This window comes from Acinonyx jubatus, chromosome A1, assembly GCF_027475565.1.
Source record: "Acinonyx jubatus isolate Ajub_Pintada_27869175 chromosome A1, VMU_Ajub_asm_v1.0, whole genome shotgun sequence".
Taxonomy (NCBI): Eukaryota; Metazoa; Chordata; class Mammalia; order Carnivora; family Felidae; genus Acinonyx; species Acinonyx jubatus.
The window spans coordinates 52,149,713-52,170,712 of NC_069380.1; the positions used below are offsets into that span (position 1 = coordinate 52,149,713).

A 21,000-nucleotide genomic window follows, 5' to 3' on the forward strand; every position below is an offset into this window, starting at 1 on the left:
GGGCTTGAACCCACAGACCACGAGATCATGACGGACCGCAAGATCATGACCTGAGCCGAAGTCGGTCGTTCAACCACTGAACCACCCAGGCACCCCCCCAAGAAAGTAATTTTTAAAAAGCCCTTTACATTCCTGAGATCAATTAAATAGTCACATGTGTTTTCTAGCCTTTTGGTTTTAGGTTTTAAGTTTAATTTGACCAATCTGCTTCATACTTATTATGGGTCATGGTGCCCACTGGGTAATAACTAAAATGACCAGCTGCCAAAGGCCAGTGTGAGAGCAAACACAATGCTTGGTGTAGAGTAAATGACCGAAAAAGGCCACCAAGATCCTTCCAAATAGTTATTCTTATTTATTTTTATTTTTTGAATGTTTATTTATTTTTGAGAGAGAGACAGAGACAGATTGTGAGCAGGGGAGGGGCAGAGAGAGAGGGAGACACAGAATCCGAATCAGGTCCAGGCTCTGAGCTGTCGGCACAGACCCCAACGTGGGGCTCGAACTCACACACCATGAGATCGTAACCTGAGCCAAAATTAAGAGTCAGAGGCTTAACCAACTGAGCCACTCAGTCGTGCTCCCAAGTAGTTATTTTTAAACAGCATTTGGTATGTGATGCTTCCTTATTGTGAAAGAAGCTATACAAGACTGCACATGCACTTTGCTGATTTTTCTATAATTCTTCTCTACTGCTGCTGCTTTATTAGTTTTGCTTTATAACAAGTCAAAAAGCTCTCTGAATCATTTTTTGGGAAATGTTCTTAATTAGTTTTCTATTCTTTCATATTAACTCAATAATTTTATTAATTTCTCCGTACCCCACATCCCACTGGAGTCTTTGTTGTAATTTTGTTAAGTCTAAAAATTAATTTGTTATTTAAAAAGTTAATTTGTAAAGATATGACATCTTTATCATCTTGATTCTCCCATAAGGGAAAAAAATAACAGCTAGCCTTTGTGAGGGCTTTACCATATGCCACTGGCCAATCGGGGTATTTTCACCTGTCAACCCATATAATCTGCACAGTGGTTTTCAGAAGAAGGTGCACGTTTACAAGTGAGGGGACTCAAGCACAGGCTGGAAAGCAATCCTTTAAACAAAATCACTGGTGGCAATGGACATTAACTAAATTTATCCTGGTGATGTTTCACAATATATACATATACCAGATCGTTACGTTGCACACTACTAGTATTACAATGTGATATGTCAATTATATGTCAATTATATGCTAATAAAACTGGGAGAAAAATAAGGCATCAGAAAAAAATTTTAAGTGTTTAAAAGTTTACAAAACCACTAGCCAGGTTTTTCTCCAGTACGATGATCACCGTTCACTCTCTCCACCTCTTTCCTGTTTTCTTATCCTTACATTTTTTCCATTTCCCATTCCATTCCGAACTCTTTCTGTACCTGCTCTGCTTCCTCCTTTTACTCCTATATAATTGGTAGTATTCTGCTGTTCTGAAGTCTAAATTTAGTTGATTTGAATTGTTATGCTTCACTAAGGAAACAGTATGAGACCTCAGTTGACCTTTGTTGTCATACCCCACCCCAATCCCCGAAGGAAGGCAGGAGTGACTTCGGAGGTATACACTGGAGATAAGTAGAAAGCCAGAACCTCCAAGATACGGGGAAGGGAAAAGAGGCAGCAGAAGGGAGGTTTCAGGATGCAATTCCACCCCCACATTTAACTTCAAGAACCTGAGAATACGTTTACTTTGAAATTATTGAGCACCTACTGGATGCCAGGAAAAGAATCCTGAAACTTTATCTTCCATCCATGATGGGTGATGTATCTATTGGGGTTTTGCAAGTTTGTGGAAGAAAACTTCCAGTATCCTAAAGAGCCCCAGGCCATGCCAGGGGAATTGTCTCCACCTTGCCCGGACAGAAGAAAACAGCATTCACTTCACTGCTTATCCTAGAGCAGGAAAGGGCTTTAATTCGTGATTGATCTGACAGGATGACAACGCAGTTCAATTAATGTAGATTCTTGAAACACTTCCAGGTTGATGTATCTATTCACAGCCCTCCATGGATTGGACTTGCATCCCCGGAGGGCTTCTTACAATTCAGTTTTGGCCCTTGAGACCAAGACCAGATCTAAGCCTGGCTGGGGGTACCTGAGGCCCAGCATGGCCCAGTGTAACATGCAGGCTTGTGGCCATATGGCATCCCCCGAGCCTGCCATTCTCTGATCTGTGCCAGAATGGGCATACGCGGGGATATTCCAGGATTTGAAGGGAGACTCAAAATGTCATAGAGCCAGTATGAGGTTAACCTTTCATTTCTCTTCTTTATGGCATGAGTAGAAGTGGAACCAAGAGGAAGCAGAAAATGCCATTATTTTTTTTAATTTTTAAGTTTTTTAAGTTTTTAAGTTTTTTATTTTATTTTTGAGAGAGAGAGAGAGAGAGAGAGAGAGCATGAGCAGGGGAGGGGCAGAGAGAGAGAGGGAGACACAGGGCCCAAAGCAGGCTCCAGGCTCTGAGCTGTCAGCGCAGAGACTGACGCAGGGCTGGAACTCATGAACCATGAGATCAGGACCTGAGCCCAAGTTGGCACTCAACCAACCGAACCACCCAGGCGCCTCTCTGTCATTATTATTATTTTTAAATGTGTGTTTATGTTTGAGAGAGACAGCACGAGCAGGGGAGGTGCAGAGAGAGAAGAGGACAGGAGACAGAGGATCTGAAGGGGGCTCACACCGATAGCAGAGAGCCAGATACCGAGCTTGAACTCAGGAACGGTGAGATCATGACCTGAGCCAAAGTCAGATGCTCAATTGACGCAGCCACCCAGGCTCCCCATGAAAATGCCATTATTGATTTTAAGGCATGACAGGTTGAGGTTAGGACACATAATATAAAACTTTTGGGCTCTCTGAGGTATGGCCTGTTTGTACGTATTAAATAGGTTTTTTAAAATGTCCCAAGATGAGAGACCTGCCATGGTTATGGATTTCACCCACTGGGCCTCACATATTTTGAGGAGAGAAATATCTGGCCGACTGGTGATTTCTTTTTTGAGGGAGTGCTTGGTTGGATGGTCAGATGGGAATAATATATATAATATATATATATATATATATATATATATATATATATATATATTATTTTCCCTGTGTTGCTATTTGGACTCCACAAGACTGAATGGCAGTTTGGCTCAATTAATTTTAGATGCTGCCTATTATGTAAGAGCGAAGTAAGCTTCCCAGAAAGAGCCACACCTTCCAATAAGCATCCTGACAAGCATATTGGGAAGAAGAAGGGAGAAATTGCATAGGGGTGTAGGGGCGGGGAGGCTGCCAGATGGTGGGGGCAGAAGGAGGCAATGCCTCGAAGGCCAAGTTAAAGGAAGAGCTTCGAGAGAAATTCCCATCTGTGGGGAGGGGGAGGGAGGGGCAGCACAGAGGAGTAGTAAGAAAAGAGAGCTTACAGAAGAATATCAGAATATCAGAAAACAGGAGGTCATTCTCAATATGGACCTCCCACCTAAGGGACTAAGAAAGAAACCGTAAACACGAGAGTGTACATCAAGGACATGTACATTTGTTTCATTCACAAATGAAGGGTGACTGTCCTCTGAGAGTTCACTTAGTGGCCTTGAGAAGGGAACTTCCTTAGTATCAAAATTGTGCCCGTTTACCAGTGTTCACAAGTTGCTGTGAAATGCTGACAACTTGTTTAGATATTGTTTGTTTTTACTATTAAAGCCTCTGATGCCTTTTAATGAAATCCACTTCATAAAACACAAAGGCATGTCTCTTTTCTCTTACTGAAAGAAAAATACTAGTGAAGCTCTTGGCCGTGTTCTTTCCGTATAATGGAATCTGAGATATAAATGCAATATTTAACACATCTGAAATTTAGAATGCCCGTTTTAAACGTTCGCATGCACATCACTCCATGTGCGTTCCTCATTTTGCTAATTTTGACCAAAGAATTACTCACCGGTTGAACTAAACTCTTAATGCACGAATTTACAATTAAGATCTTCCTCATACGATGAAATTGTTACAAAGACTATGTAAGCACGAGGCTCCATTTAGATTTCATTAACAAAATGCTTCGAATAGGAAGATAAGGAAAGAGCAACATTCAAGTCTTCTAATGCATAAAGCAAAGCAGTATTAATTTAAAAGGGGAAGGGATACAAAGACAATGGAAACCAGCAGAGTTCTGTCTCTAGGCATGGGAAGGGGTTTGTGTGTATGTAGTGCGGACAGACACAAATGCGTAAATGGACGTGCACAGTGCAAGAAGCACTCATCACAAATAAATTTGCTTGGATTCAACGGTGGAGCCGAGACCCTTGGTCAATGTTGAGACCGCGCCACCTTCTGGTTGCCATGTGCATGGCAGGCACTCATATTGTTTACAGACCTAGCATTTCTGTTTTATGCAAAACTTATATTGAAGGGAGGCTGCAGATACGTTACTTGTGCTGTGCACTCCGTCCCCTGGGAACCGTATTGGAATGAGAACACGATCCATAAATGTACTCCAGTGACTGCTCTGCTTGAAAATCTGAGTTTGCCTTTTAAGCCTGATCAACTGTAATGGTGTATGATAGGCCAGACAGAGCACAGGCACTAACGGCAAGCGCGAGCAGGAGGCTTCGGTTGCCCGTCTTTTCCTGTCTTTTCCCTGGTTGCCACTTTGGGAACTTCTTAGCGTCGCAGAAATGGAGCCCCAGGAAACGTGGCAAGGCCTCTGCTGGTCCGGGAAAGCAGATGAGGGCTGTGCCGCGGTGCCTGCAAAGCTACGAAACAAGTAAACAGGGGCGCTAATTTCCGGACAACTGCTGACACACAGTTGTGGCCACATGGTGATTTGGGGAATTACGTCCTGCTGAAATTCCTTCTTCGTTTCAGTTGGATCGTTTATGGTGTCATGGCCTTGGGAGTCTTGGCTGGAGAGGTGAGCTCAGCAATGATACACCTTTGCCACCGCGCCAGGGCATCCTGACAAGAGGACTTTGGGAGGACACGTGACCACCCATTTTATGTGTGGATCTGCCATAGCCGCATATGAAGCTCTGCTGTTGGAAAAGATAGTCACAAAGGAAAGGTGGTGTTTTTCCCACGTGCTTTAATTAAGGAGTCTATATGTCTTCATCAAAATTAGGCCTAAAACCTTAAATGCTTGAGGTTAAATGCTTAAATGCTAGGAACTTTGTGAAAGCTTCTATAGAGGCGAATATATTTATATAGACAAAATAAGCCTAGTTGAATAATTGTTCCTTACATTTTATCAATGTAGACTTCTAAGATTCCTTGGGCAGGCAACCCTATGCCACCCCACCTCCCATCCTCTCCCATCTCCTGCCCACCACTCTGCATACACACACACACACAAACACACACACACTGAGCCCCGAGAATAAAACAGAGAGGTGGTAATACTTTTACCAACAGAAAGAAGTAAAGTTTGTAATGATCTGGATGGCTTCTTCAACTTTCTATTTCACGTTACCTATGTTGACAGAAACTGTAATAGTTTTGCAAATTGAACTACTTCTGAATCTACAAATAAAATGATCAAGAAAGGTAGTGGTTAGAAAAAAAGAAAATGCAGGTTTAATTTTTCAAAACGAGATTTAGCTGTTGTGGTGGTAACTCATGGTCCTAAATTAATACTGGGATTTGCTCTATTTAAAGTTTGATTATGAAGGTTAAAGTCTTCTGAGATGGGTGTTTTAGAGGGTACCCCAACCAAAAGAACAGTGAGGTGAAAGTGTGAGATTGAGCAGATGATGCAGTCAGAGCCCCCTGGAAGTCATGAACTTAGAAGCTCGCCATTTGGCAGCAGAGTAACTGATTCGGGGAAGTGTCATACGGGATGCTGAAAGTGGTGGGTGAAAGTATGAAGAGGATTATTATATGATATCATAGTATCTCTCTACAGAATTCATTAGAAAGGATGAAATAGGAACTTGAAAGTGGAGGAACGTGGTAAATCTCCCCTTGGCCAAGTGATCAAAGTTAACACCACCAGCAGATCTCGTCTGTGCTTCCCGGTATGAAGCACTCAGAAGAATTTAGCACCCCTTCCATGACATTGCCACAAAAGCTCAAAATCCAAAACTAAATTCAGGACGAAACCTCAAGGCAACCCTAAATGAGGGACATTTTATATGATAATTGGCTTCACTCACAAAACGTCAGGACTACGAAATACAAAGAAAGACTCAATTGCTGTTCCAGGTTAAAGAAAACTGGAGACAGGATGGCTTGAACAAAGCATGTGGCTTTGGATTCTCTCTCTTACAAAAGGCGTGGAGTCAATTGGCAAAATATTCTATAGCTTAGCTAATAGCACTGTCTTGGGGTTAGTCTGTCTCCTGATCTTGTGGATTGTAGCATGGCTACCTAAGACAGCTTCTTGCTTTTAGGAAATACATCTCTGCAATTTCTCTTAAATGACTCACTTAAAAAGATGGCAAATGCTAATATCTAGACAATTTGTATATGAGAAGTCTTTGCATTTTCCCTTCAGTCTTTCTGCAAGTCTGACATTTAAAACAAAAAACTTTTTTTTTTCAACGTTTATTTATTTTGGGGACAGAGAGAGACAGAGCATGAATGGGGGAGGGGCAGAGAGAGAGGGAGACACAGAATCGGAAACAGGCTCCAGGCTCTGAGCCATCAGCCCAGAGCCTGATGCGGGGCTCGGACTCACAGACCGCGAGATCGTGACCTGGTTGAAGTCGGACGCTTAACCGACTGTGCCACCCAGGCGCCCCTAAAACAAACAACTTTTAAAAATCAACAAAATATGGACAAAAATGCCATTTCTTCCAGCTCATGCAGTACCAAATAACAAGTAACTCTAACTTTTCTAACCAAAAAGCAAGTTGTTTTAGTCTCAGGTACACTCAACTTCAGGCACTGAAGGTGGAATTTGGAAAGCAGATCTTTTCAGAGGACCCTCTTTGCACAACCAGCTGCAAATCAGCTTCCTGGCCTATTTGAGCCCAATACTTTCTCTTCTCTTCTTGCCAACACTCTGTTCCTTCTTTCATTCAAAGGACTTTTATGGCACAGCCTGACCCTGTAAACTGCTGGCTATTCAGAGAGGAGCCAGACTCAGCTTCCAGTCTATGGCACACAGAGAGAATTCCAGTGGACTATATTTCAAAGTGCCACCACAGTGGAAAAACAAGGGGAGAAAATGGTACCATGGACAATTTCAAGGAGGAGGCCCGAGTTTCAGGCCCCAGTCAGAGGGAGATTGAAGACATTGAGGGGGAGCAGGGGTGCAGTTGTAGAGGGGTCTTTCCAGGACCCGTTATTATGGGACATCAGCTCAGTGGTGAGGGGTGTGACTGCCCCCCAGGCAGGGGCTGGAGCACATCACGTTTGTCCCGCTAGAGCATTTGAGTTCTACATCTTGGTGGTGGAAAACCACTGAAAGATCATGCTTAGATTTATATGTTCAAAGGGCCCTTGTTTCTCAGGCTCCCTTTGTAATTCTTTCACTGGTCAATTGACTTTTCCTCAGTGAATGTTTGAAGTCAGATGCCGTACTGGTTTGAGGTACACATGACCAAAAAAAATATGATTTTTGCTCTAACAGAGTGTCTCCATTCTGCAGTCTCTGTGGCTTTTTTCTTTCTGCTTTCTACCACTTAAAGGTGAGCCATATTAAAGACCACTGTAAGTCGTACTTGGTCTGCCCTGTATTTATTTGTGCTTCTTAACCTCTCCCTGGAACTCCTAAACCTGCTCTCCTTATTAAGCTAGAAGGAGAAAGTACTCGAAATACACCACAGTGCAATAGAAGGCAAACTTTGCCTTTCCCTAACCAAAGTAGCCAGTTTAAACTATACTCAAAGCTTTATGCCCAATTCTAGCAGGTAATATTAAAATTATAGGATTCCTCGAAACTCATCTTTTTAATCCATTTACTTAACAATATTCCTGTCATCTTAACATTTATAAGATAAAATAATTGTATCATTTGTATAATTCTGAAACGTAGTTAGCCATTATTTTCAATTATTTTTTTCGCAATATAGTATGATCATTTATATTTCATGCTTAGTACACTAATTAGGTTAATAGCCTCTAGTGCTAAGCACTGTAGTATTTTATTTCATGGTGTTTGAAAGCTATCTTGTATGGAATATAATTTTCACTGTTTAAATTCACATATTATCATTTTTTGAAGTATATTTTCATTGTAAGAATCAGCAAGGGGAAAATACTCAAGGTAGCTTAGATTTTCTCAAAGAAAATAATATGTCATTCAACCAAAGCACCTACTGTGTACCTAGCATTTGGTTAGGAGCTCTCAGAGGACACTGAAGAAAGAAAAGGGGACAGGGAGGGGGAGCATAGCAGGGACTTCTTTAGAAAAATTCATTTGGTAGTTAAGGAAATAACAGGTTTCTCTAATACATACTTCCATAAGCTTCACAGGCAAAATTTGAATTTCAATCCTCAAGCTGCTACTTTCTTTTTTTTTTTTTTTTTATTTTTTTTAACGTTTATTTACTTTTGAGACAGAGACAGACAGAGCATGAACGGGGGAGGGGCAGAGAGAGAGGGAGACACAGAATTGGAAACAGGCTCCAGGCTCTGAGCCATCAGCCCAGAGTCCAACGCGGGGCTTGAACTCACGGACCGTGAGATCGTGACCTGAGCTGAAGTCAGACGCTTAACCGACTGAGCCACCCAGGCACCCCTCAAGCTGCTACTTTCTAGCAACACAAATACAGGCACCGTGACCACTCTAAGACTCAGCTTCCTTGCAGTAAAATGCAGATAATAGTGACATATCGGTGTCTCTTTCTCTTCTTCCCTTCACTCTTAGACTCCAACACATGGCTCCCCTTAAGGGGTAAGTCCGTGTTGTGGTCTCTGTCTATGTTGTGGTCAACATGGCGATGCCTACGGCCCTCACACCTCTTTCTCATATGGCAGCTCCTGGACATTACACTCAGACTCATGTCAAATCCATTCCACAGTTCTTTGAGCTTCAGTTACTTCAGGAAAGAGAGACTAAGGAGTAGAAAAGCAAGTGCATGGATTGATTTGAAATTTAGGGTATTTATGGATCTTGTAATGAACTAAATAAATAACGATTTGGGTTTTTTAATTTTTTTTTTTTAGATTTTTTTATTTTTAAGTAATCTCTACACCCAACACAGGGCTTGAATTTACAATCCTGAGATTAAGAATCATATGTTCCTCCAACTGAACCACCCGGGCACCCCTGACTTGCAGGTTTTTAATAATTAGAACATTTGTGCTACTATTCTTCCCTTTTCTTGTCCCACCCCCCCCCCCATATATTCTATCCGGTTAGTTACCTTTTTAAATAGATGCCCATAATTTTTATTCATTTATTCTTTGCATTTCCACTGCTACTCCCTTTCCCCGGGCCCCACTGCCGTCCTTCTAGACTGTTGGCAAAAGTTTTCTCATCTGTGGCTAGCATCCCCCTCTCTGGGCCATTCTATCCATGGCAGCCCAGACTTTTCTGCTTGAAATTGTATCTCTCTTATGCTCCAGAACACACTATCATTTAAAGTGCTCTCTAATCTGAAACCAGCTGACTCCTCATATTCCTTATATTTCAGCAAAAACAAACAGCTTGCTTAGTTGTCCTTATATGATTTCCTGTATGATTTCCATCGATGTTGTGTCCTCCACCTGCAAAAATCTTCCCTCCCTGTCCTACCCGTTCCAACTCAGCACGGACAAATCCAACCTCCCTCAAGCCTCAACTCAAATATTACCTCCTCCCTGAGGTCTTTGTAATTGTCCCTACTCCAACATAACCTTAGCCCTTTTAATCTTCATACACTTCATATTGAAGAACCTGCTCTTGCATAAAACCTATAAAAATCCCAACGTACTGCACCTCTTTTGGGAAACTGTCACTTCTTCCCCTGCAAATGGGGTGTTAATGCAGGTGAAATCACTACTGTATAAGCTATAGGTCTTAACCAGCTTTGTATTTTCAAAGTATTTAGCATAATGTCTTTATACTAACATTTATTCAATGAGTAAATGACTTTTAATCACAGCGTTTATCTGTTTATTTATTCAACAAGTATTTATTGAACACCTGCTAGGTATGAAGTGTTGTCCTAAGTATGGGATTCACCGATAAGCCAAACAGACCCAAGTCCCTGTCCACAAGGAGCGTGAAGTTTAGTGTTTGAGAAGGATGTGGGAGGGGACTGACAGTAGATGATGAAATAAGAAAAACATACAGCATTTTAGAAAGCGACAAGTTCTGTGAAAAGGAAGTTAGAGGAGTTTCGTAGGCCTCAGACGTCAAATGGGTGGTGGTGAGGACTGTGGTTTAAATAGGCTTGCCTCACTAAGCTCCGCGAGAAAACTGAGCAAAAACTGGAAGGAGGGAAGCCAGTCCCCTGGAGTCCCTCCAGACTCAGTCTTTCAGAGACTGAGAGGAAGCGCCTTGCGGCAGAGGGAGAAGCAAGTGGAAAACCCTAAGGGGGGAGCCTAGCTGGCATGTTCCGGCACCACAACAGGGCAGAGCAGCCGGGAGACATGTGAGAAGGGGACAGGAGCAGGGGCTGAGATTAGAGAGGGAGTGTGGGCAGGGAAGGGAGATCATGTAAGGACTCCAGCTCTTCCCCTGGGAGAAACCTGAAGCCGCTGAAGGGCTTCGAGCCAAGGAGTGGTGCAGTCTAGTCCAGCCTTTATCATATTTTACCCTCATTACTTTTTCACCTTTTGTGCATAAAGATGTTGACTTAAGATAGATGCATCTAACAGAGTCCAAATATTATAAGCACGTGCCATCAGTGGACACCAGAGTATGGGAAAGAGTTCATTCTCCAACATGCTGGCTCTGAGACCAGGGAGATGAAAAGGTGGCAGGAAAGGGGGCACAGTGACCTAACTGCAGTGCAGTCGGTGGACTGCTTCTTTCCCTTTAGTCCACATATGCTAACCAGAAGCCTTTAGTCCTTCTGAAATTTTACTTAAAATTTCAGGTATTCTACACCTGAATAGGCTTGTCAGTGCATAAAGCAGCAGTAATGGTTCTACACCTGAATAGGCTTGTCAGTGCATAAAGCAGCAGTAATGGTTAAGTTACTAAGTATTCCACACAATTGTCCAATAAGCCATTGGTTTTAAGTCCAGTTTTGGAAACATCATTTTCATTTCATTTTACTGGCAAAGAGGGCAAATTTAAATTGGGTCTACGGAGGGGCGCCTGGGTGGCTGAGTCAGTTAAGCATCCGACTTTGGCTCAGGTCACGATCTCACCCTTAGTGGGTTTGAGCTCCCCATCGGGCTCTGTGCTGACAGCTCGGAGCCTGGAGCTGCTTCCAGTTTTGTGTCTCTCACTCTGCCCCTCCCCTGCTCAGACTCTATCTCTCTCTCCTAAAAGTAAACATTAAAAAATAATAATAATAAGTTAGTTGAGCCTACTGAATTTGTCTTGCTTTCCCACTGTATCCTCTCGTGTAACTACTAATGAGGAGTGAATTCACTAAAAATTGGTCATCCCAAGGAAAAAGTTGGGAAGGGGTGACAGTGCCTCATACACTGGGTCCAGGGTGGCAGATGTGGGGGCAGGACTCACTCTGGTCCATTGCCACGGGTCACAGGTCATTCCCGAGGTGCTGAGGAAAGAGTCCTGATGAGGCTTCCTCACGAAGAACCCAAAGTGTCCTGGCGTCTTGTTCAGCTCAATTTTGTGCCTGAGTGACCTTGCCAGAGTGTGCCATGGGTGTAGAGCCATCAGCTCTACTGTATTACGGAGGGTTGGTGGGGGCTGATTTGGGACTGGTGCCTCCCTTCCCATTACTGTACTCATGGTCACTGACCACTTGTGGATTCAAGCCTCTAAATTAGAGGAAAGGTCCAAACTTAATACAGAGTTTCCTCAATCACAGCAGAGAAACAGGCTTCAGTGGCCCGGGTCTAGCATCAGACTATTGGCATCTGGTGTAGCCTGAGTACCCTGGGCCCTCTGCTCTTCCCTTCCTGTGCTGTGTGACCTTGGGAAAGCTGTCCAGCCTCCCTGAGCTTCCGCTCCTATATTTGTCAGTTGGTTGACAAAACTGAGTTTGTAATATCGTTGTCAGAGTTTTAGGAATAATCTTTGTGGACCTGGAGAACGGTAGCTCTACAATAAATGCCGATTCATAATCTCAAATGGATCTAACGTTACATCGAATATACTTCTTCCCATTCACGTATTTTAGCAATTTGCCTTTCACCTGCATAAGAGACTCGTGACTTTTCCTGTGTTTCGATGTGACTGGTGCTATCGAGTCCACATACATTTTAGAAAACTTGATTTTCAAGGTAATTCTTCTACCGGGCTGCTAACAATGAAGTGGAAATCGCTGTTTGTTTAGCTATAAAGAATATTCCCAGAGGGAGTATTGTGAAATCTCAGATGGGCAGAAAGAATCGGCGAGTGAATTTTACAGTTCTTTTTTATCCCCAAAGACTTTCCGAGAGAGATACATTTTGCACACCGAGGGTTTTAGTCCATCCCTGTACCCATATTTTGGGAGATCTGTTATATGTCAGGCTCTGAGAGTAGCAAGGGACGGGGCTTTAGCTCCTAGCCTAGAAAAAGTTTCCAGTCTGGTAGATAAAACACTTTATATTGTATTCTATTACAAGGTGATGAGTTCCAGCACAGTGTAGCCATACCTGAGGGCCGAGGGATGATTTTGACCGTCTCTTGCTGTCTAGTCTGGCTGAATGCTTTGATGATGAGAAATGAGGGACCAGGATATGGTGACTGTAGGAGGCCATTCCCTGCCAAGACGGGACTGGGTTCTGGGTGCTAATGGGGGAAGAGTAACCGGGGTACAACAACCGTTGGGCACTTGCATTTTTCCAAGTGGTTAGTGGTACTAGCATTTCCATTTTTTGGTGCGTTGTTCACTCCTTAACGATGATGAAAACTGTCCACTCTCCATAGGCTACTCTTTTCCCAACTGTGGAAATTGTGACCGTCAATTCCCATCTGCGCACACAGAAGAAACACAGGCAGGTAACCCAGAACAGCGACGCTCTGATACTCGTGTGTCCTCCCTGTCGGAAACAGGGTCCAGGCTGCAATGCAGACGGAGTCTAAGGGACTTAAAACGACAGGGGCGTGGGAAGCCACCACCGAAGGCGGCTCTGACACGGGGATGGGCCTTTCTCGTCCTGCCCAAACCCGAGCCGTTCTCAAGCTGTTTAACTTGCGGTTCTTTTCTCCGGTTGCCTTTTCTTTGAAAACTAATTGTAGATGTGAAATGGCCATGTTTAAATAATTCATAAAAAAAAATAATAAATCCAGAGGAAAGTGGCAGAGGTGCGGAGGAACCTGGTGAAGTACAAAGGAGGGGTCGAGCCCGGCACAGTTTTCCAAGAGGCTCTCCTCACTCTGGAGTGCTTAATGAGGCCCGCCTGCCCGCGTGGCCCTGGGTTGGTTTTGTTCTTTCAAGAGAGCTGTTGACCTCACCCTGCATTAGAACGCACGGAGCGGTCGCTTCTCACGATTCGTGAAAACATTTGTAAATGCTGTTATTTGGGCATGGGGGAAAAAATCGGTACCTTCTGACTGAGGGAAACTCATACATTTATAATTGTATTTTTTAATGTCGAGGAACAGCCTTTTAGCCCTAGCAATTATGCAAACCAGTTAGACAACATTGTTTAATGTAGGCAACTAAATGCCCAGAAGATCCTTCGCTAGAAAAACAAGAGCTTCTGCAACTTTTGGAGACTTCTTCCAGCCAGACAATTAATGGAACTAACTCAACGGTGCCTTTGTAAGGTTTATAGCTCCTGGAACTATGGCGGTGCCTACAGAACTATTTTAAATGTTACACCCTTGAAACTTCTAGATCAATTAGTTTGTGATAGAAGGCAATCTCTAGGTCTAAAACTACTTTTTTTATGCTGATATATCATTTTCAGTAATAGGCTTTTTCTTTTTTCTTTCTTTCCTTTTTTTCTTTTTTCTTTTTTTTTTTCTGTAGAGCTAATTAGTAACTCCTGCCCTGGAGGGGCTGCTGCACATTGGTTAGACTTTCTTCCCTAAACTTCGAGGGAATTTCCACCATGTTCTTCATAGCCCCTCATCAGATGTGGGGAGGAGGGTAGCTAGAATAGTAGGAAAAAAGTGGGTACTAGTGCTATAAGGAGATGACACAGGTCTCTATTCTGTTACACCTGCTAAACACGTCAAGATTTTAGAACCAGTGCTGTTCAAATATGCACTGTGTCAACTATTCTATATGCCCACTGTAGTTTCTCTTTTAAAAGTACCCTGGCATTTCCTCTGTCACATAATACCAAATATGCTTCTGCCCAATGCTTTGTGATGGAAACAGTGGTCTTCAAAGTTGCCATTCAAAAATATCCATGTGGCTCCTTAAATCCTACCGCGTCTCTTTTGTTTTCCCAAGTCTCAGCCGAGGAAATGTTTGTCACTTAATTGCTGCTGAGGATCACAGATGATGGTTTATAGGTTTAGGCAAATAGTGGGCAGCACTTTGTTAACCAACGGAAGAGCACGCTGGTACTTGATAATTATCCTACGGAGCTCAATTGGCCCTTAACGGCACCTACCCCCCCGCCCCCAGCATCGGGGAGCCTGTTTCAAAACAAAAGCTCCTTCTTGTTAATTAACCTGTGTGCACTTGTTACAAATGAAACCTATTTGTTTCCAGCTAATACATTTGCCGCTACTTTAAATATTCATTTATTATTATGCTTGTTAAGTGAAAGGTGGAGAAGAATGGCTTGGATGACTTCCATCAGTAGGCACTGAGCTTTAAGAGATCAGCAAATAGACTAATATGTCAATTATGTTGCCCTGTGCTCTGTGGGCCCCCAAATCTGCTTAAGAAAGATGAGCTTCTCTCAACCATGAAAACCAGATAGGGGCAATTGAGAAGCAAGGCACCCACAACAGTAATCCGTGAATTTTCATTAGAGGAGAATCTTCTTGAATGTGAAATGCAATTCGTGTGAAGCTTGGTTCCATTTCTCAATCTATGTCATGACTGTTTTGTGTCTGGGTGGACAAAAAAGTGGATACATGCAACAGATATGTCTTGATTTTCCCTTCCCCCAAATGAAACGATAAACCAAAATTATGAGGAATTTGCTTAGTTTTATGCAAAACTAATTTGAGAATCATAAGGAAATATAGGTACACACCATAATATGTCAGAAGTGTGGTAGTTGAAAAAGCAGTAGAAACAAACATGCATTCATTTAGCATATTTTATATAAAATCTAGAATAAAGTGATGATCCTTAGAAAGCCTGCCAAAATGATCACTTAAAGTTTGGGTGATCCTGTAATTGGTTTTAGGTATTTGTTATTGTTCTCCAAAACTCATGTTGGAAAATTTTCTAAAACACATTATTCTCAAAGTAAGAGTAACCTACCTTACAAATTATTTAAAGAGATGAAAAAATAATATTTTATGCCAATGTCAGGAAGAACTTTTAACTTTGATTTGGATGAAATATTGAAATGTCATGGCTTTAAAATTTGCCCTTCGGAATATTTTCTCTTTGTTTTGGTTGCATCAAAAATCACACTTGTGTGACTTCAGTTAGGTTCTCTTAACTGCATAACAGAGTTCAAAATACACTTGCATATTGATGGAAGCAACATTCCCACAGCTACCAATCAATTACTTTGATTCTTCTGTTTTAAAATTGGTCCAATAATGCATTTTAGAATAGGTCAATACTGCCTGCTGCATGGAGTAATGTCTAATTTGTTTCTATTCATCATGATCATGTAGTTAAGAACAATATGCTTAAAATCCCCAGTTGTCACTGGGAAGAATGATATGTAAAATTGACAAAAGAATTTATAAAATTGTCATATTGGTATAATGTTTTTAAGAGATGTGGGGCACCGGGGTGGTTCAATCATTTAAGCGTCTGATTCTTGGTTTCAGCTCAGGTCATGATCTCATGGTTCGTGGGATTGAGCCCCATGTTGGGCTCTGTGCTGACAGAGCAGAGCCTACTTGGGATTTTCTCTCTCTCTCTCTCCTTCTGCCCCCACCCTGCTCTCTCTCTCTCTCTCTCTCTCAAAATAAAATAAACTTTAAAGAGATAGAGAGAGAAAGTGAGAGAGAGAGATGTAACATATCCCTGCATCATCTTTTTCCCATCACCAGGTAATATTCTGGATATATTATACATTTGCATTAACTTGATGGGTCAGCACACCTGAACACCCACATTCTCTGTTTACCAACTCAAAAGGGACCACTTCTCTATGCCCAGAAGGAATGTTTCTTGCTGCTCCCTGCAGCATCATTCAGAAAAATTAGAGAAAACAAACCTTTCACTCTCACCTTACCAAATCACTTCTCTTCTCAATACAAATTCTTCAGCAGCAGCAGCAGCAGCAGCAGCAAATATTTATGAGTACCTGTATGTGGCAAGGGATATGATGATGGTACCAGAAGGATTGTGAGAACATCCACTACCATCATACTATAAGTTTTGCTCTCACCAACTAGGGATGGTTATCAGGGGACCACAAGAAGGGGAAACATGGAAGTTCATCCTCTGGCTAAAGTCCTCTGTGTACTTCACCCTTTAAAAGAATGTAAATTCAGAGAACTTGGGTGGCTCAGTTAGTTAAGCATCCAACTCTTGATGTTGGCTCAGATCATGATCTCAAGGTTCCATGAGTTCGAGCCCTGCATCAGTCTCTGTGCTGAGTGTGGAGTCTGCTTGGGATTCTCTCTCTCTATCCCTCCCCCATGCTACTCTCTTCCTCTCTCTCTCTCTCTCTTAAAATAAACATTTTTTAAAAAGACTGCAAATTCATTATGTAACACACCAAAGGAAAAAACACTGACCTGAGACTCTGGAAAACTCCACATGTGGCCCTTGTGAAGTAACAAGCACCCTTGTGCCTGAGTTTATCATCTATTCCTTCTTAGTTAGAACTGAAGAACCAAAGGAAAGAAAACAAGCTATTTTCATTTGCATCCTGGTATACGTTGGACTCACCTGGGGGATGCTTAATGTTTAGAACACTAGGGCTGTGTTTAGTATGCTATAATCAATATAAAATACCTCATCCTTCTATCATTAAGTGGGTATTTGGAAAAAGTTGTTACATCCTTAGGCATTGCTTTAGTGCTAGGAAAGAACTTAAAAATTCACAGTGATCACTTACCTGGACTCATATCACCTATTGTCTACATCATTCTGATTAACCACACATATGCTGCCTTGAACTGCTAGGCACAATTGCATTTTTCTACTTACATAATAAATGTTGCAAATATATATTACTTATGCACATGTCTGGTTAGTCATTAATAGAAAGAAACTATATCAATCCAGTGCTCACTATAAACCAAGCAATCATATACTACTATTTATAAGACAATTATAATGCATAAGTACTCATGTCTTTTATTAATATTGTTGTTACTGATCTAAGCCTATTTGAGCATTCACAATTATTCGGTTCTTTGGGTAGATACATATAGCTTCTAATAGTTAGAAGTAGGTGATGGGTAAAATTCTTCCCCCCCTCAAAACTTTGCTACCTAATGGTTTGTTACAATAAAAGCAATTGTGAGAATTAATTCTGCAACACATATATCTATCAGTAAGCAGGGACAAGAAAAAGACATACAATCTGCTCTGTAAAAAACCCTCACATAACTTGTGGAGATAAATGGGTGCCTACCAATTCGAGTCACACATATTATGCCTTCTACCCAATGGAACAGACAAAATGTGTTATAGGATTTAGGTGGAAGAGAATCCACTATGGATGGTGGTGGACAAATGCAACACAGAAGAAGATAAACTTGACCAGACTCCCAAGAAAAGGCAGGTCTGAGAGGAACGGAGTGGGACCAAGGACATCCTAGGCAGGCAAGAACCAACAAAAGTTTAAAGGTGGAAACCCTGTAGTCAGTCTTACATATTTATGGAATTGCACTTCTCTTAATTCCAGCCGTCAAAGTTGGAACAACATTTTGAACATGAGGAAAATTATCATCAAATTATAGGTGTCTTAGCAGCCATACCACCAGAATTAATCTATTCTAATAGGCCACTCAGGCATAAAGATGGTGGATTTTCTACTTTTTATAGGCAACTTGACTTTCAGTTAGAATATTTTATAACCTATTCCCTAAAACATGAAGGGCTGTGAAAACACTACCTGTAATCCCATTAGCAGTGCAGAGCGTTATTGCTGTTAACAAAGCCAAGAAAGCAACAGCCTTCCCCATGTTCATTCATTTGCACATTCATTCAGTCAGTCATTCAGCGATCTCGATTAAGTACCTACCGGGTATCAAGCATTGCGCTGAATTGTAAGCAGTTATAGTGAGTTGAGAGAAATTCTGCTTTGTATCATCACCTGGTAACTGACGACATTAGCTGAGTAAGGCAACTGTCCAAAGCTATGACCAGGGAGAGGTGGGTGATGGTGGCAGGAAGGAGGAAATAGCAGCATCAACAGACTGAAGCACTACCCCCTACTGAGGCCCTCACCTGCAAAAACTCTCAGCTGTTTTCCCATTGCTAATCTGGAAGGCTAAGACTGCTTTTAAGGGTGCCCAGAGTCCAGGCTTGTTTTGATAATTCCTAAAAGGTAGGCCTACCTAGGACTCTCCAGTTGGTTTTAAAATGGGATTCCAGTGTACAAAGTAAGAGTCCAATGAGGTGACTCCGTTTGCACATATTATTTGCTCTCATTTTCCAAGGGCATCTGGAGAATTGGCAAGGATTTCCAGCTGTTTTCCTGTCTGCTCCATACAGAAAGTTGAGCATCCAGGCTTCGAGGGACTTTGCCAGGGTACCTATATGCTTAGGTTTGCCTGGGACAGTCCAGATTCTGTCAACTTTCCAAGTGTGTAACTATTAACAGCATCTAACTTCCTTCTTTAAAATGTCCCATCGACACAATAAATTATGTGGTCACTTTTAATACTAGCTGACTTCAACCTTGAATAATAGGTCTCTAAGTCCACCAACAATTTGGGAAATAAGACTTCTGATACGTTAAAATACTTCCAACCAAGGAAAACTGCTATAGGGTTTTCCTGAGCTAGTTACATGACACTAAAAAAGTTTGGTCAATAGAGCCAGATGGTTGGCTCATCCTCCAAGGTTGGCTCAACCTTATCCTCACTGGTTTCGGTTTCCTTACTTCAGAGTAGAGATGTTAACAGTATCTATTTCGTAGGTTTGCAATGAGGATTATATTAATTAATATATTAAAAGTGCCTAGAACAGTGCCTGAACAAAGGTTTGCTCTCATTACTACCTCATCCAAAAAGGTAGGCACAGGAATACAGATATCTCTTCAAGATCTGATTTCATTTCCTTTGGATATGCCTAGAATATGGAATTGCTGGGTCATAAGGTAGTTCCATTTTTAATTTTTTGAGGAACCCCCCCCAACACTGTGTTGCATAATGGCTACATCAATTTACCTTCCCATTACCAACACACAGGGGTTCCCTCTTCTTCACATCCTCATCAACATTTGTGACCCTTTTTTGTTTTTCCATGCTGTCTTATCTTTAATTAAATATAAAGACTTCCAATCACATCACCGAAAGACCATTTTACCCACCACTCTGTTTGGCCACCAGTCTCTCGTCTCTCTCTCTCCAGCAATGGTGAGGTAGATACCATTTCCATGGGGGGAGGGAAATCCATGGTTCGTTGCCTTTGCCAACAACAGAAACACTGGACAGCCAAGTGACAAAGCAGTTGCCACTGGCATCTTTCATGTGAACTACATCAAAAGAAGCAAGGTGTCTCTCTGTTGGTGATCACACCAATTCTTCCCAGGTTAGCACCTCCAGTCATCATACACAGACACAGATTACCAGTGTCAAACTTGATGAACTCAGCAATCTTTCCCTCCTCTAAATCAATCTGAGTGGTCTCATCCGCCTTGATGAGGGGATCAGGATAGCAGATGGTATGAACATCATGGGTCACCAGATTCCTTTTGCCCCCCACAAAGGTATTTCTCCTTTGCACAATTCATACTTGAACGGCAAAACCAATGCTTGGTGTCGTGGATCAGATGGAAATTCTCCCTGGTCTTGACAATGCTGATGATGCCCATAAAATTAGCAGGGTAGGTTCTATCAGTTCAGAATTTGCCAACGGTCATAATAAATAATAAAATGCTGCATAAAGATCTTCTTTACTTCATCTCCTGTTAGGGCATACTTAAGTCTATTCCCTAGGAAAATGATGAGAGGGAGACTTTCCTTCAGCTTATGGAACCAGTAGATAGACAAGGGGCAAACACACTGGTCAGTTTATCTAGTGTCCAATGCTTTAGAGCTGCTACACACTTCAGAGGCTTCTTGGGACCATGAGCCCCAGCTGTGCTAGGCATAGATAGAGCTGTTATCATTTGTCTGTTTGAAGATAGCCATTCTAACAGGTGTGAGATGATCTCTTATTGTGGTTTTGATTTTCATTTCCCTGATGACTAGTGACATTGAGCACCTTTTCATATATATACCTGTTGGCCATTCATGTCTTCTTTCGAGAAATGTCCATTCAGGTCCTTTTCCCATTCTTCAATCGGATTATTTTTATTTTCATTTTATTTTATTAATTTCATTTCATTTCATTTTTTTTTTTTGCCACTCAGGTTGTACATTCATTGCAGGATTATTCACAATAGCCAAGATACGGAAACAAATTAAATGTCCATTGACAGATGAACAGATAAAATGTGGTACGTACATACAGTGGAATATTGTTTAGCTGTAGAGAGTCAGGAAATCCTGTCATTTGCCACAACATGGTTGAAATTGGAGGACATCATCCGAAGTGAAATAAGCCAGACCTAGAAAGACAAATACTGCATGATCTTACTTGTAGAATATAAAATAGTCAAGGTCATAGAAACAGAGGGTACAGTGATGGTTGCCAGAGGCTGAGGGGAGAGAGAAATGGGGAGATTTTGATCAAAGAGTACAGGTTTCAAGTACACAAGATGAATAAGT

The 21,000-nt window shown here is 41.8% G+C and overlaps 1 pseudogene; it reads right to left on the reverse strand.

Annotated features, from left to right (window-relative positions):
* Window positions 1–20,602, reverse strand: part of LOC106965758 (40S ribosomal protein S4-like) — a 33,379-nt pseudogene extending 12,777 nt beyond the window's left edge.
* Window positions 20,603–21,000: the final 398 nt, after the last annotated feature.